At 41.7% G+C, this 16794-nt stretch overlaps 1 non-coding gene and 1 pseudogene across 1 annotated transcript; both read left to right on the forward strand.

The window, feature by feature from the left end:
• Window positions 1-2168: 2168 nt before the first annotated feature.
• On the forward strand, window positions 2169-2244 carry TRNAV-AAC (transfer RNA valine (anticodon AAC)). Its single transcript has one exon. It is a non-coding gene; the product is annotated as a tRNA-Val (tRNA).
• Window positions 2245-15501: 13257 nt separating this feature from the next.
• LOC136390300 (5S ribosomal RNA) lies at window positions 15502-15619 on the forward strand (annotated as a pseudogene).
• The last annotated feature ends 1175 nt before the right edge of the window (window positions 15620-16794 follow it).

Here is a 16794-nt window from a genome sequence, read left to right on the forward strand (position 1 = left end):
GAATTGAGCTTATATGCAACAAAGCTGTATGAGTTAATATCCCATTTTTGTTGGGGAAAAACCAAGGGGGAGCTAAAATTCCATCTCATCCATTTGCAGCAAGGCAGTGAGAGTAAGCACTCCACTTTTTCTGGGATAATGTCAGCAGGGCCCAATGAGAAGCTGAACACATACACCCACCTGGCCAATATGTCTTCAACAGAAAGATTGCTTACTAAAAAAGATTAAACAGAATCTCAATTATCAGAATATAATATCCAAAATGTCCACAACACGCAAAAATCACTGTCAAACAAAAAAACCAGAAAAGTAATTAAATGAGAAAAGACAATTGTTCTAAGACCATATAGTAAAAAAAATAAAATTAACAAAATCTACTAAATATTGGTTCTTAGAAAAATTTCTGTGGGACTGAAGCCACAACCTACTCCCCACTGAATCATTATGATGAACACAACACTCCAGGTAAATATGACCAAAAAGGCCTCCTCCACCAGCTCCACATCTCCAGCAGGCAGCAGGCCACCAGCATTTCTCCTCCCACACAGTGCTGGATTTCAAAAGCCAATAAATCCAAGGCAGTGTGTCCAAGGAATCAAAGCTCCCTCCCTCCAGGTAGTCCCAATACGTAGGGCACAAAAACACAAAAATGCTGGGGGTAACTGGCTCACTTGCTTATAGGGCAGCAGTCCCATGCCTAAGGAGAAGCAAGCCATTAAGACCAGAGGCTCCTGTACCACTGGCTTTGGGTGCTGAGGATGGCTCTGTGGAGCCTCCACCTCAGGTAATAAAAATAGCTCAGTTGCAAGCATTGCCCCAGATGGCCAGAGCATCGGTCCCAGACAGGAGTTGACCAGTGAATCTCAGTCCAAGCACATGCTGGAGTCTGTTTTTTCTTATCTCCCATCTCTTACTTGGGAAAGAAGAAAAAAAAGTAAATTTAATGTCATGACATTGATCAACAAGAGCACACAGAGTTTCAGTGAACCTTTTTTTCTTTCTTCTTTTCCAAATAAGAGGAGGGGAGATAGAAAGGCAGACTCCCACATGTGCCCTAACTGGGATCTATTCAGCAACCCCCATCTGGAGCCAATGCTCTGTCCATCTGGGGCCATTGTTGCAACTGAGCTATTTTTAATGCCTGAGGCAAAGGTTCCACAAAACTGTCCTCAGTGCCCCAGAGTGAGGCACTTAAACCAATGGAACCATGGCTGCAGGAGTACAGAAGGGGAAGAGAGAGAAAGAGAAAAGGGGGAGGTGTGGAAAAGCAGATGGTCACTTCTCCTGTGTTCTCTGACCAGGAATTAAACCTGGGACATGTACACCCTGGCCTGATGGTCTACCACAGAGAAAACTGGTCAGTATCTTGTTGAATACTTCTATTGCCCTTAAGCTGCTGACTGCACAATGGGCTCACCACCTAAAGTCAAATTATTTTCCATCATCATCATCATATATTTGTCCTCCATTTCTCCCTTTGCCCCACCCTCTCCCCCAGTAACCATTTTATTCTTATCTATGTCCATGAGTCTCTGTTTTATATCCCAGCTATGTGAGATATATATTTCTTTCTCTTTATGACCCTACCTCAAGGACCTCTTGCTCTAATAACCACTTTATATTTATTTCTGTCCATAATCCTTAGTGTTATATCCCACTTATGTATGAAATCATATAGTTCTTAGTTTTTTCTGATTCATTTATTCACATACAATAGTATAATGTTCTCTATGTTCATCCATTTTTTTAAAAACAACAAAATATCATCAAACTTGTACAAAACTACAAAGGACCCCCACGTAGTCAAAGCAGTCCTGAGAAAAAGGAAGAAAGGTGAAGGTATTATACTACCTCACTGCTAAGTATACTACAGAAACATGATAATCAAAACAGCATAATACTGGCAAAATAAGTAAATGAGAAAGTAATTCAGTAATTAACTAATTAAACACAGAATAATGAAGTAGAATCAAAAGGCCAAAAATAAACCCCATATATATGGGCAAATACATTTCTTTTTAAAAAATAGTTTAAGACACACAATGAAGAGGGGGAAAGCCTCTTGAATAAACAGTGTTAGAGTATTTTAAAGCCACATGCAAAATATGATACTTGACTACAGTTTCTCACTATGCATAAAAATTTATTTAAAATAAATCAAAGATTTAGCCCTGGCCAGTTGGCTCAGCGGTAGAGCATCGGCCTAACGTGCGGAGGACCCGGGGTCGATTCCCGGCCAGGGCACACAGGAGAGGTGCCCATTTGCTTCTCCACCCCTCCGCCGCGCTTTCCTCTCTGTCTCTCTCTTCCCCTCCCGCAGCCAAGGCTCCATTGGAGCAAAGATGGCCTGGGCGCTGGGGATGGCTCTGTGGCCTCTGCCTCAGGCGCTAGAGTGGCTCTGGTTGCAACATGGTGACGCCCCGGAGGGGCAGAGCATTGCCCCCTGGTGGGCAGAGCATCGCCCCCTGGTGGGCGTGCCGGGTGGATCCCGGTCGGGCGCATGCGGGAGTCTGTCTGACTGTCTTTCCCTGTTTCCAGCTTCAGAAAAAAATGAAAAAATAAATAAATAAATAAATAAATAAATCAAAGATTTAAATATAGGATCTGAAATAATAAAATACAGAGAAAAATACATAGGTTCTAAATACCTAAACTTCAGCCATAAAGAACTTTTTATAAATTTGATCCCAAAGGGAAGGGAGGTAAGTGCAAAAATAAATGACTAGAACATTATCAAACCTAAAAGCTTCTGCACAGCTAAAAAAACTGACAATAAGGAAAAAGGCAACCTGCCAAAAAAAAGATATTACTCACAAACAATAGCTCTGAAAGCGGTTAATATTCAAAATATATAAAGAACTCACAAGGCTCAACAATAAACAAACAATTCAATTAAAAAATAGAGAACCTAAACAGACACTTCTCTCATGAAGAGTACAAACAACAAAGAGATGTACAAAAAGATGCATATCAAAATTATGAGATGCCACTTCACACTTGATAGATTGGCTGTTATCAACAAGACAGGTAATAAAAAGATTGGAGTGGTTGTGGAGGAAATAGGACCCTGTTTCACAGTTGGTGAAAATGTAAACTGGACCTGATTTGTGGTGGTGCAGTGAAGAAAGTGTCGACCTGGAACACCGAGGTCGCCTGTTGAAAACACCGGGTTTGCCTGGTCAAGGCACATATGAGAGTTGATGCTTCCTCTTCCCTCCCCTCTTCTTTCTCTCTCTCTCTTCTCTCTAAAATAAATAAATAAAATCTTATTTAAAAAGGAAAATGTAAACTGGTATAGCCATTATGAAAGACAGTAGGGTGTTTTTTCAAAATGTAAGTATAGAGTTGCCACATGCCCTAGCTGTTGGTTTTTGATAAATGCCTGTTGTCATGTTGAGAAAATTCTTTTCTAATCCTAGTTTGTTGAGTGTTTTATCACAAAAACCCCATTTACTCCCCTTTCTTCCACCCCCTTCCTTTGGTATCCACTTAACTGCTGTCTATGTCTGTTAGTCTAAGTATCTCTGCCACATAAGTCAGTGGCAATCATATGGTCCTAAACTTTCTCTGACTTTCTTATTTACTTCTTATAATAGTCTCTTGGTTTATTTATATTGTTTGTTGCATATGCATAAGTATGACTCAGTAGTATTTAATCACACATAGGTATTACATCTTTTTTGTTCCATGTTTTATTAAGGGACTCTTTGGTTGTTTCCATGTATTGGCCACCATGAAAAATGCTGCATTGAACATGGACGTGCATTTGTTTGCATATAAATGATTTTTCTGTATTTCTTTAGATGGTCATGTACTTTCCCCCTTCATTCTATTAACACAGTAAATTATATTAATAGGTATGTATGTAAGCCATGCTTGCAGTTTGGGGTGTGGTGGGATACATGAAGATAGGATGGACTGTCTCCATTGTGCCCAGAGTGGTGGCAACATAGGGTAGAAGGAATGAGGGGTATGGAGGGAGTGTGGTTTCCAGGTGAATATTTCACATGATATAGAGATGCATACATGAAACCTATGTGTTCCTATGAAACAAGCTCACTTCATTACATTTAATTTCTACATAAAAAGGGGATAAAGCATAAATATTTTTAAAATATTAGAATGGTTAGGCCTTGTATTAACTCCTAGAACAATTATTATCTTCAAGTAGAATACAGGCCATTTTAGGCCTTCCTGAGCCCACCACTCAGAACCACCTCTGAACATTCCTAGAATTAAGTGGATATTGCCAGTTATAGAATATAAAATATAAAAAAAGGCCAGGCCTCTCTATAAGGCTTTAAATTAAAGCGATCAACAAGAGTCAACTAGTTTAAGTTAGGAAAGAGAATAACAGAGGGCTTTGAAGTACTAAAAGAAGCTCTCACCAGCCCTAAACTGACCAAAGTTAGAAGAGCTCTTCCAATGACATATTACAGAAAAAGAGGGAATAGCATTAGGCGTCGTAACTCAGGCCTTGGTTCTGATTGAGGAGTCCAAAAGTTAGAAATTTGCTTCAGTAATAGTAGCTTTTCAGTTTTAATGAATAGATTACACTGGGGAACAAAATTTTTGTTGCATCACACCCACAAAAACACTTGTTCTTACCTATTTCAAGTGTGCAGATCTCAAATCTGACATTAGTTTTTCTCTGTAAGCTACAGTTTATTTGCAATTCAAGATTTTAGGTTTTCATCTTATTGTAAAATTTTTAACATTTAGTTTAACATAATGAAGTAGAATGTCTTCTTGGGCATCATCTTTGTGAAAATATAATAATTTATATAATGCAGTAAATACACTAATACACTAAAAGATATGATTGCATCGAATTTTTCTACAATTTTGAAATAGAACATATTAAAACACTTATTTTAATCATAAAATTTGCACAAAACTTATTTAAATTCTATTCAGGCAAAAGTTTGCGTTTGTAGCTCTCGTGCTTGTGATTTGTTGAGGACAATCTCATTTGATGCTTTAGCAGTAGTCTGCTCATCAGTAACAGCTCCAAGATTTTTGGAAAACTTATCAAGGTAACTGTTCAGGAAGTGAATCTTAATGCTTATGTTATGTCCAATGTCGCGGAAAGCCAAAGGTATCCTTTGAACCAGAAGTTCATAGTTTTCTGTTTTTTTGTTGCCAAGGAAGTTCGTTGTAACTGCCACAAAAGACTGCCATACTGCTTTTGCCTCCTTATTCATCTTCCTGGCAAATGCTTTGTCATGTATGAGAGTTCAAATTTGAGGTCCATCGAATACACCTGCTTTTATCTTCTCGAAAGACAAGACAGGAAAAGCAGAAATACTATGTTGAAAACATTCACTTCCTCTATTCAAAGCCTGAACAAACAGCTTCATTAAGCCAAGTTTGATGTGAAGTGGGGGAAAAATGATCCTGTCTCGATTAACTACAGGTTCATTCACAATATTTTGCATCTCTACTTCCAGAGCTTCACGTTTCGGCCACCCCTTCTGTGTCCAGTGTTTTTCCCGAGCTCGGCTGTCCTACAAACACAGAAAGCAAGGGTATTTCGTGAAACCTCTCTGTTGTCCTAGCACAGGGGTTGGGAACCTTTCTGGCTGAGAGAGCTATGAATGTCACGTATTTTAAAATGTAATTCCATGAGAGCCATACAATATGTTTAACACTAAATACAAGTAAAGTGTGTACATTTTATGTAAGACCAACAATTTAAAAGTACAATAAGTCTCTGAATTCTTTTTAATAACGTTGTTATGCTGTTGCTAACCAATGATGAATAAAGTACTTTTTACCATTAATGTGACTTCTGGTGCTGCATGGTTTTGCTGATGGCTTTGTAGTCTGGTCGATACGTGGTGAGGTTAAGCTTCATGCAGGCGTTGAGACTTCCATCCATTAAATGTGATTGTAAGTTGGTCTTAATGTTCCTTAGATGTGAGAAAGACTGCTCACATGCATACGTAGAGTCTTGAACTTATTCACCCACATGTCTGAGGCCTTCAGGTCAGCAGCTTGTAGCTCAAAATCTCTGACAGAGACACCGGGGATGTAACTCAGGTTGGCGCTGTCCACTGCACACTTGTGTGGATGAGTGATGAACTTAAAAAGACAAGTGTGCCCACAAAATTCTCCAAAGCGCTCTTTGAATGACTGCAGGAGATGAGATGTGAAGCCTGCTAGCTTCTGGATGGAGATCAAGATGTTGAGCAGGGTCACTTGCTGTGCATGTATCTTTAAACTCTCCCAGTTTTTCAAGGTGTAGTAAATGACCTGTTTCAATGTCAGCAATGAAGAGTTCCAGCTTATTTTCAAATGCAAACACTGCTTGTTGAAGGGAAAGACTGTATTTCCAATGCCTTGCATTTTCACATTGAGCTGGTTCAAATGTTCAGTCATGTTCACAAGAAGCCACTCAGTGTTAGCTAACTCAGGATGCTCAACATTTTTCATTTCAAGAAAAGTCCAGATTTCACTCAGACAAGCCACAAAACAGCTGAGCACCTTCCCTCTTGACAACCAACACACACTGCTGTGCAGAAGCAGACCAGGATAATTATTCCCAACTTCATCCAGCTGTGTTTTAAACTGGCGATCATTTAACACTCGGGCAACAATAAAGTTGACCACCTGAATGACCAGCGACATCACCTCACCAAGCTGCTCACCACACATCTGAGCACAAAGCGCCTCCTGATGTAGGATGCAGTGAAAACTTAGAATGGGTCTCTTTTCATGTTCACGAAGAAGTGCTACGAATCCTCTGTTTTTCCCCACCATGCATGGAGCACCATCAGTACACACTGAAATAAGTTTATCCATTGGTAGATTTTTTTTCTTTAGCGAACTCAGTGAAAGACTTGAATAAATCTTCCCTTCTTGTTATCTCTTTCATAGGTAAAACAGCAAGACTTTCCTCATGTAGTGTGTCACCGACAGTATACCTTGCAATCATGCTGAACTGTGATAAATGGCTTAAGTCTGTTGACTCATCCAAAGCAAGAGAAAAGAATGGTGCTGCATTTATGTCCTTCACTTGTGTTGCCTCAATTTGATTTGTCATCATGATGGTACGATCATGAACAGTTCTTGCCAACAGAAGCATGTCTTTTATTCATTTGATTATCTTGTCTTTATCTGAAAAGTTGTAAAAAAGTTCATTGGCAACATCAAAGATGAATGTTTTGGCATACTCGCCATCTGTGAATGGCTTTCCGTTTCTCACAATTGCTAAAGCACCAGCAAAGCTAGCCGAATTCCAGTCACCTTGTTGGGTCCAAACACAGAGTTGCTGCTGACTAGCTTGTACTCTGCACAGTAGCTCTTGACATGCTTTCTTCCTGCTGTCCCCTGCTGGATATTTCGATGCAAATGTAGTATGGCGTGTGTCAAAATGCACTTTATATTTGACCGTCTCATTGATGCAATTTTATCATTGCATATTAGACATAATTCAGAATCTGCTCTCTCCACCAAGGCAAATTTCTCTGTCCATTCCTGCTGAAAAGTACGAACTCCTCATCTTTTTTTCTTTTAGCCATCTTCTTCATCAAAAGGGTTTCTGCAATTAGCTAGCTGACTACTTGATTAAAAAGAGAAAAGTTTACTTCCTGACCTCACAACGACCTGTGGATGTGACACATTATCCAATAAAAATTTGATGTTTTTCCAGAGGACAGCTGTGATTGGCTCCAGCCACCTGCAACCATGAACATGAGTGGTAGGAAATGAATGGATTGTAATACATGAGAATGTTTTATATTTTTAATGTTATTATTATTTTTTATTGAAGATTTGTCTATGAGCCAGATGCAGCCATCAAAAGAGCCACATCTGGCTTGTGAGTCATAGGTTCCTAACCCCTGTCCTAGCAGGAAATTTACCATTTTAAGATCCACGCAGCCCTGGCTGGTTGGCTCAGTGGTAGAGTATCAGCCTGGCGTGCAGGAGTCTCGGGTTTGATTCCCGGCCAGGGCACACAGGAGAAGCACCTGTCTGCTTCTCCATCCCCCCCCTTCCTCTCTGTCTCTTTCTTCCCCTCCTGCAGCCGAGGCTCCATTGGAGAAAAGTTGGCCTGGGCGCTGAGAATGGCTCCGTGGCCTCTGCCTCAGGCACTAGAATGGCTCTGGTCACAACAGAGCAATGCCCCAGATGGGCAGAGCATTGCCCCCTGGTGGGTGTGCTGGGTGGATCCCAGTCAGGCACATGTGGGAGTCTGTCTGACTGCCTCCCTGTTTCCAACTTCAGAAAAATACAAACAAACAAACAAAAAAAGATCCATACAAATGATCCAGTTATGCTCCTCATACTTCAGAAAGTTGAGGACAATTTTTATGTCATTATAATCTTCTCACAGATGAGTTGAATAACCAATTGGAACCGCTGCATAAACATTACCGTTTTGTAGGAGAACATATTTCAGACTCCGTTTAGAGCTGTCAAGAAATAGCCACAATTCTGTTGGACTGTAAGTGGTAACAACACCTAGCTGGCTGAGAAGACTACTAATATCATGGCAGTAAACAAAGTGTTAGTCTTTGGGAAAAAAGTCCACAAAACTTTGTTCACAGTTCCTGAAATGGAATACTTTAGCTGAATAGTGAAGTACATTCTTTTCTTGAAGTCTGGAGGCTAATAACTTAGCTGCTTTCTTTGATAGCTCAAATCTCTTACTAAGTCATTTAATTCGAGTTGGCTAAACTGCTGAGGGGTTAATGACTACTTGGCATCAGAAGAAGATCCTTCATATTCTACAACCATTTCCTCATACATTTTTATCAAAATACACTTAATCACCATGTTCACTTTCTTCATCCTTAGAAGAAATAAAACCATTGAAAACTGGAACTGGGAGTATCTCAGAGTGTGGGATAGGTCGTATTGCTGAAGGAATATTAAGATATGTGATCATATGCCATTTTTTTCTTGCCAATGCCCTTTGTGTGGATCAGACAGAAATAACAGTCACTGCTGTGGTCCTTAGGTTCACGCCAAACCATGAGAATATCAAAAGGCATTCCTTTGCGTTTTCCTTTTGTCCAGTCACAAAGCATTTCCTAACAATTATGACACACAATATAAGGAGCCCAATTCTTGTCTTGCTTGCCAAGGGGAACTTGAAAATAGGCAATATATGCATGTGTCACAAATGATGAAACATTGCGCCTTTGACGTTGAAGTGTGTAACAGCCACATATATAACAGAAGGTGTCAGGACTATTCTTACATTTACGCCTATTCGAAGAAGCCATGATTCAATCTTAAAACAAACAAAAAACAGATGGTGTTTCATCAAATAATAATTTTTTACATTTAAAAAACAACTACAATTATGTAAAAGTGATGTTTGTAAAACATTAATTGCCTTGTGGTTATGTTCAATCCAAGGGTCATTGCCCTTTAACTCCAGTTTAAAAACCAATGGATGCCATTAACTGTAACAAAAAGAAGTTAAAATTGCATACAAACTAGAGCATGCACCAAAAAAAAGATTTCAAATTTGGAATCAGCAATGCAGGAATATATAGAAATAGTTCTAAAACCTCATGCAACAGAAAATGAAAAAAAAAATTGTTCCCCAGTGTTATGTAAGAGTTAAGAAACAGTTAATCTGCTTGCTATTCTTTGCTAATAGGTGCCTGGCAAATAGCTCTGGGTTTTGTTACATTGGGGAAATTTCTGCTTTTACCTGAGAGAATATTGTATCCTGTCACAGGAGGTTTGTATTTGGCTACAAAGGTGAGAAGACCTACTTGAAAGAGTAATGGTTCATGCTATGTGCACTTTGCATCCTTCCACTACCAATACGTAAATCATCCTAAATTAGGCATGATGTAAGGTGCCCTGGCAATTCATACAGCCCTTGCAAAATGACAACAGAAGATGCTTAGTAAATAGGTGCTATTTCCTAGATGTTCCTGAAATGGCAGAAGAGAAGAGCATTTACTGAATGTATGCATTGGATTGTGTGCAGTGTTTTCACTCAGAGAGCATGAGTCTTGTCTCATCAACTTTGGATTCTCTGAGTGTTTGTAACTATCTTTTTTTGTGAGAGTATAGAATTCTGACATATTGTATCTGGACCCTGTGTTTGTGAGGATGTGTCCCACTTGAGAGAGGAGGGAGTCCTGTCATGTCTGGTTCGAGTTCTCTGAGTATGTGGCCTGGTTCTCTTATGTTAGATTTGGGGACCTTTTCACATCAGCTCAGGGTCCTTGTAGTGAGATGTGGACCCATCTGAGAGATTATGGTTTACTTCTACACCATCTTTTGGTCATGTACCTCTGCGAAAGTGTCCACCCTGAGTCATTTGGGGGTCCTGTGATGTTAGCTCTCAATCATCACAGATAATGACTGGACACCCCTCTCTTTTAGTCATGACCCTTTCCACCACTACACATGAAAGAGTGGGACATACAATCACTAAAGCTTTTATTTCTGAGTGTGGGGAAAAGGGTCCTGTCACATCAGCACTGGATAGATATATGATGATCAGATCTTTGGTTCTTAGGATTGAGAAGATTGTCCCTATAGTAATCAAAGACCTCTTTGAAAAAATAGAAATCAGTAACATAATTTTTTAAAAGAATAGTATCTTTGCTTTATAGGCAGAAAAAAATTTATAATATCTTATCTGGTGATACACAATATAGAAAAAGTTTGTTTCTTTAACAAAGTAAAATAGAACCAAATTTGCATCTATATCAGGTTACTATTCATGTTTGTATCTCTTTAATTAATTAAATTAATTTTAATCTTACTCAGTTTAACTATATATAAATTTTTTCTCTTAGTTCTCATAAATCTTTTACCACTTTCTCTCTTATAGTCAACTTTTGTTCTTTTAAAAAAAATCTTTATTATTCTGAAACAACAATCCTTACTTTAAGACAAAACTAATTCTCTTTCTCTCAAAAACTTATCCCAGTATATCATACATTTTAATTCAACCAGAACATATCTTTGTTTTATTTTATACAGAGTTCATTTTGTTATTGATTTTTCTGTAGTTTTACTGATACATATTAGTATTCTAAACCTTTTAAGAAAATTTTAATTCTGGTAAAAACAAAAATTAAGTAATTGTAAATTATCTGTTATGCCAGTATTCTTTACATTAATATTCATAAACAAATGCAATCTAGTTGTTGGTTGAGCTGTATTTACTGGTAGCACAATTATTTTTAATATTTTACAAGACATTTTTACTAATTGTTGCATATATGCTTAGTTCCTTTGTAATATAAAGCAAAGCATAAATAAACTTATGATTCTAATTCTCATGCAAACTCTCACTGCCTTACACCACAAAAAAAATCTTTTAAAAAACCCACAATGTTACATACCAGGACATTTCTCTGTTGGTCCTCTGTATATGGACTCTTATCGGTCTTACCTTTTTCTCTCAGTTCCATGGCAATGCCTCCCAAGTGGCTGCTGGAGAAATTTAAATTGCCTCAGCATGACCAGAGGAAGCAGACACTATCTCAGGTGCACTTTCTGATAAGGTAAAGCTTATCCTAAATGTGCACCATGATAAAAATGTGCAAGTGCCATGTGGGTCAGAGAGGCAGCTCAGGTACCCTATGCCTGCTTAAGGGGAAGATTAGCCTACACCTCACTCAGTTTAGTGGCTGACTCCTTCTAGCTGTTCCTACTTAAATCCATTAAATTTGTGAAAAATCAAGCTGAACTGGAGCAACATATACCATGATTTCTCTTTTTTCTTTTTTCTTTTTTTTTTTTTTTGTATTTTTCTGAAGCTAGAAACGGGGAGAGACAGTCAGACAGACTCCCGCATGCGCCCAACCGGGTTCCACCAGGCACGCCCACCAGGGGGCGATGCTCTGCCCACCAGGGGGTGATGCTCTGCCCCTCCGGGGTGTTGCTCTGCCATGACCAGAGCCACTTTAGCGCCTGGGGCAGAGGCCAAGGAGCCATCCCCAGCGCCCGGGCCATCTTTGCTCCAATGGAGCCTCGGCTGCAGGAGGGGAAGAGAGAGACAGAGAGGAAGGAGAGGGGGAGGGGTGGAGAAGCAGATGGGTGCTTCTCCTGTGTGCCCTGGCCGGGAATCGAACCCGGCACTTCTGCACGCCAGGCCGACGCTCTACCACTGAGCCAACCGGCCAGGGACCATATACCATGATTTCTAAAGAAGTCAAAACACAATTGGAAACTATAAACCTCAGAAAATAAAGTGTTAGAGTATTCAAATAACTCCCCACTTAAAATGGGCACATAAAAAATGCTCCATGTCACAAATCAGTAGGCTTTCACTAACAAATCAATGAACAACCAGAGATGGTGAGGGTGTGGAGGAAGGGAACCCTCTTCCAGCATTGCCCACATGCAGTTTTTCCTTTTCTGCTCCCCTTTTCAGACTTTCACAATTCCACTTTAGCATGTACGGCTGCAACACAGAAAGACTATAAACACATTGATGCACTGCTAAAATCTGGAAGACTCCCTTGGTCCTACCACATTCCGTGACATGAGTTTTCCTACTTTGTCTTTTTATTATTATTATTGTTATTTTTTGCATAAACCAGACAAACAAGAGAGGTAACTTAGTAAGTTTTTCAGGGTAAATCCAGTTGAACTCTCAGCCAAATCCAATTCTTCATCAACAAATGACCATTTTCTGATGCCACTCCTACTTTATTAAAATTGGAAGCCCTGGTAATTAGAATCATCAGCAGCTGATGCTGCTTAACTTTGTTCACAATTCCTTTCACCAAGGGAAAGTAAACACACAAACTTCTTCCACTATGCAGCACATCCAATTTCACTCACTCCAATTTTTCACTCCCTGTGAATCATTCTCCATTCTGTCCTCAAATCTGACAAATTATCCATTCCCTAAATATCTATTCTTATTTAATGCAAAGTCTGCCTTACACCCTTCTCCATTTATTTCTGTATGATCACCTCCCAAGTCCTACACACAAACATCATAGGTTCAATCCTCTTCATTCCCAACCTCTTCAGAACATCTCTCACAAGGGTCCAGTCATCCTTCCAAAGACATGCCACAACCATTTTCCTATTTACCTTGGTCTCTCCATCACCAACCTGTCACAAACAAAGCCCCACTCTCACCTCTGCTTTTATAACACCCTTTACCTGGCCCAGTCTCAGCACTTGTTTATAATTATCTCCATGCCCTACTCTGCACACTCTCACAGTTGCCACCACCCCTGACACTCCTCAAACATACTGCTCCTTTACCTGGCTGAGTTTCAGTCACTTCCTAGTCTTGAGAATCTCAGGCTGGAATTTGCCACCACAATCCTTCCACTTTTCTTTCTCAAGCTCTTGTGGCACTCAAGCCATTTCACAGAAACCCCCTTCTCACCTCTACTGTCTCACTGCTGCCATGTTGAAAGAGTTCATCAGCATCAGCTGCAGTCAATCATTTTATCTGAGCCTTCAGCACTTAATAGGGTGGGAAGAAAATAAAATAAAAGTCAGGTGTGTTGGGAGAATTAGACCTGACTGATGGTTCAACTGGATTTTCTTTTCTTTCTCTTTTTCTTCTTTCTTTCTTTCTTTCTTTCTTTCTTTCTTTCTTTCTTTCTTTCTTTCTTTCTTTCTCTCTCTCTCTCTCTCTCTCTCTCTCTCTCTCTCTTTCTTTCCTCCTTTCCTTTCCTTTCCTTTCCTTTCCTTTCCTTTCCTTTCCTTTCCTTTCCTTTCCTTTCCTTTCCTTTCCTTTCCTTTCCTTTCCTTTCTCTTAGAAAGAGGCAGTGAGGTTAAAACAGGAAACAACATTAAGCTGTTTTATTCCCTTACTGGGGATCAAACCAACAACCTCTGCAATTTTGTATGATGTTCTAACCATTCCAGCTATCTGTCCAGTTCTTAATTATCGATTGATTGATTTTTTTTTTTTGGTAGAGACAGAAAGAGAAAGTGAGAGAGAGGGGAGGGGTAAGCAAACTTTGTTGTGCCACTTAATCATTCATTAATTGGTTGCTTCCCCTTTATTGCCCTGACAGGAGATCAAACTGGCAAACTTCTAATTTCAGAACAATGCTTTAACCCACAGAGATGTGGGAAAAATTGGTGCGTTAGGCTTGCTCCCTGGTTTCCTGGCTGCAAGCACTTTGCACAATTATTGCACTAGCATGTGGAAAAAAGCCACATGTGTGTCTATGAAAAGGTATGGGTACCTTCCCTCAGGGGTGATTCGGCTAGATTGCTTTCCTACCACTGTGAGGTTTGGTTTCCTGATTCCCTCAGCTGTCACCACGAGGAGCAGTTTTCCTGATCCTTTCCCCTCCACTGAAAAAAGCAGGATTTTCTTTGTTTATTTGCTCTCCTGTCTCTGTAGGCCCCCAATAAATGGGTATGGCCTGACACTTTTTGAGTTCACAGTTTCTCTACCATCTGCCTGAATTCAGTGCAAACATGCTTGACTTCAACCAACAGACTTACATTTGGCATAGTGGGCAAGATTTGGATCAGATCAGTATGGAGATGCCAACACCCTGGAAGGGTGGGGTAGAGGAGTGGTCTTTGTTCTCCAGCATATGGATCTCCATGGCTGTATTTTTGGGTGCCATCAGCTGGGTGCTTTTTACAGCCCTGGAAAAAGAAAATGAGAGCTCTGTGTAAGAAGATGACTGAGGTCTAAAGCTCCAGTATGAGCTGCAGACTGAATGCCAACAACAGCATGAGCTAGAACAGTCACTGGAGAAAGAGTTTCAGATTCAAGAACTGCTGGTCAGGCTAGAAGCTAAGAACCAGTGATGGCTTGAACTGGAATGAATGCTGAAGATGGGGGTTGACCTCTCTCAGGAGCTATAGTGTGAGATGCAGGCTGAGCACCAATCGTGCCTGGAACTGGGCTATTGCTTACGAGTGCGCATGCTGAGCTGTCTTCCCACTCCTCCATGCCACCAAGCTCACCAGCTGCCCAGGAGCAGGGTCCTGTCATTCCCTTTTATCACTGGGCACCAGTTATGCAACTAACTCCAGACTCCTCTGCAAACTGGTCCTTGTTGTGCAACCATGGTGACCCAGAAGGGAGAGGAGGATCTCCTGAATTCCAGAGAGCAGGCCTTCACCAGAGGCCAGGGCATCTCTTCCTCCCCCATGTAGAGTTGGGGACTCCCAGCGCAGCACTTAGGCCACTGGTTACTGGGCAAGCAGAGGAGTCCTAGGAACACACCCTTGCACTGCCGCCCAGGCAGCTGACACTAGCCCTTGTCCTCCCATCCCCAGACCTCCCCCGACCACACTTCTGCAAGTTGCTGTGCCACTAAGACTCCTGACCCTCTCTCCAGTTCCCACCGTCTGGGTGGGTGGGCATACCTTCAGCCCCAGGAATAATGATAGGGTGCTGAGGAGGTTCTCTTGGCAGCCCATGGGAAACAGTGGTGGCAGGAATGAAACAGATGGCAGCGGAGCTTGTGGGAGTGCCTAACAGGGGGACTGGCATGCCCAGGCACCTAGGGTGCAAAGCGGTGAGACCTGAAGGCCAGGCGTTTTTTCTTGGGCCACCGGAGGCGGCTGTCAGGTGTCTATGGTCATACCACCCTGAATGTGCTGGATGTCATCTGATCTCAGAAGCTAAGCAGGGTCAGGCCTGGTTAGTAACTGGCTAGTTACTGCCTGGGAATACCGGGTGCTATAGGCTCTTGCCTCCCCCCACTACCCTTTTTTTTCTTTTTGCCTTGCCCACAGGGTTGCATGCATGCCCCCCACATGCCGGGGGCACATGGAGAGAGCCACTGCATCCAAATGTGTCCAGTGTACTTGCAGCTGAGAGCCAAGGAAGGGCCTTCCTCTGCCTTGAGTGCCAGGTCACTCACTGAAACAACTGAAAGGCTGTTCGAGGCACTGACCCCAAAAGCAGGGTCAGCGTGGACACAGTGGATAGTGTCGGGCTGAGATAACAAAGGACCCAGGTTCGAAGCCCCAAGAGATTGCCAGGCTGAAAACAGGCTTGGAGTCATTGTGTCTCTTTCAGCACAATGTCACACCTGGCCCAAACTTGATCTATGTCTCTGTGTTTTCCTTCATATTCCGTCGCCCCCACTCAGGTCTTCTCTTCCCCACACTGGTCGAGGCAGGTGTAGCACTTCGACGTGGCCCTGGCCACTGCCCCAGCCTGATAGTCTACCCCTACCTGGGGCTATCGCCTATGAGCATGCATGCTGAGCTGCCCCTGCCTCTCCTCCGCACCAGCTGCCCAGAAGCCGGGTCCTGCCACTCCCCTTTATCACTGGGCTCCAGGTGTGCAACTAACTCCAGGCTCCTCTGCAAACTGGTCCTTGCTGCGCGACCTTGACCTCCCAGCAGAGAGAGGAGGATCTCCCGCATTCCAGAGAGCATGCCCTCACCTTGGGCCGGGGTCTTCGGCCTCCATGTATAGTTGGGGGCTCTCAGCACCACTGCGTAGGCCACTGGTTACCAGGCAAGCGGAGGAGTCCTGGGAACACACCTCTGCAGTGCTGTCCAGGCACCTGACACTGGGCCTTGCAACAGGGATGGAATAGATGGCCCTTGGAGCTTGTGGGAGTGCCTAACAGGGGCCTGGCATGCCCAGGCATTAACGGTGTGGGTGTTGAGGGCAGAATGTTGAGGAACCTCCTGGCCAGGCTTTTCTCATCAGGTTGAGTGGGTGACTGGTGGCTTAAGCGTTGGCTTCTTTCTGCATCTCCTTCTTTCTGTCTTTTTCTTTGTTTTTTCTTTCTAAATTGAATCCAAAAATGGAAAAAATTTGAAAACAAAAATAAGAAGTTTTTTTTTTTTACTTTTTAATTCTAGGCCTTTAATATAGCTTCTGCTGTGTAATCCCTCATATATTTT

This window comes from Saccopteryx leptura, chromosome 1 (assembly GCF_036850995.1).
Source record: "Saccopteryx leptura isolate mSacLep1 chromosome 1, mSacLep1_pri_phased_curated, whole genome shotgun sequence".
Lineage (NCBI taxonomy): Eukaryota > Metazoa > Chordata > Mammalia > Chiroptera > Emballonuridae > Saccopteryx > Saccopteryx leptura.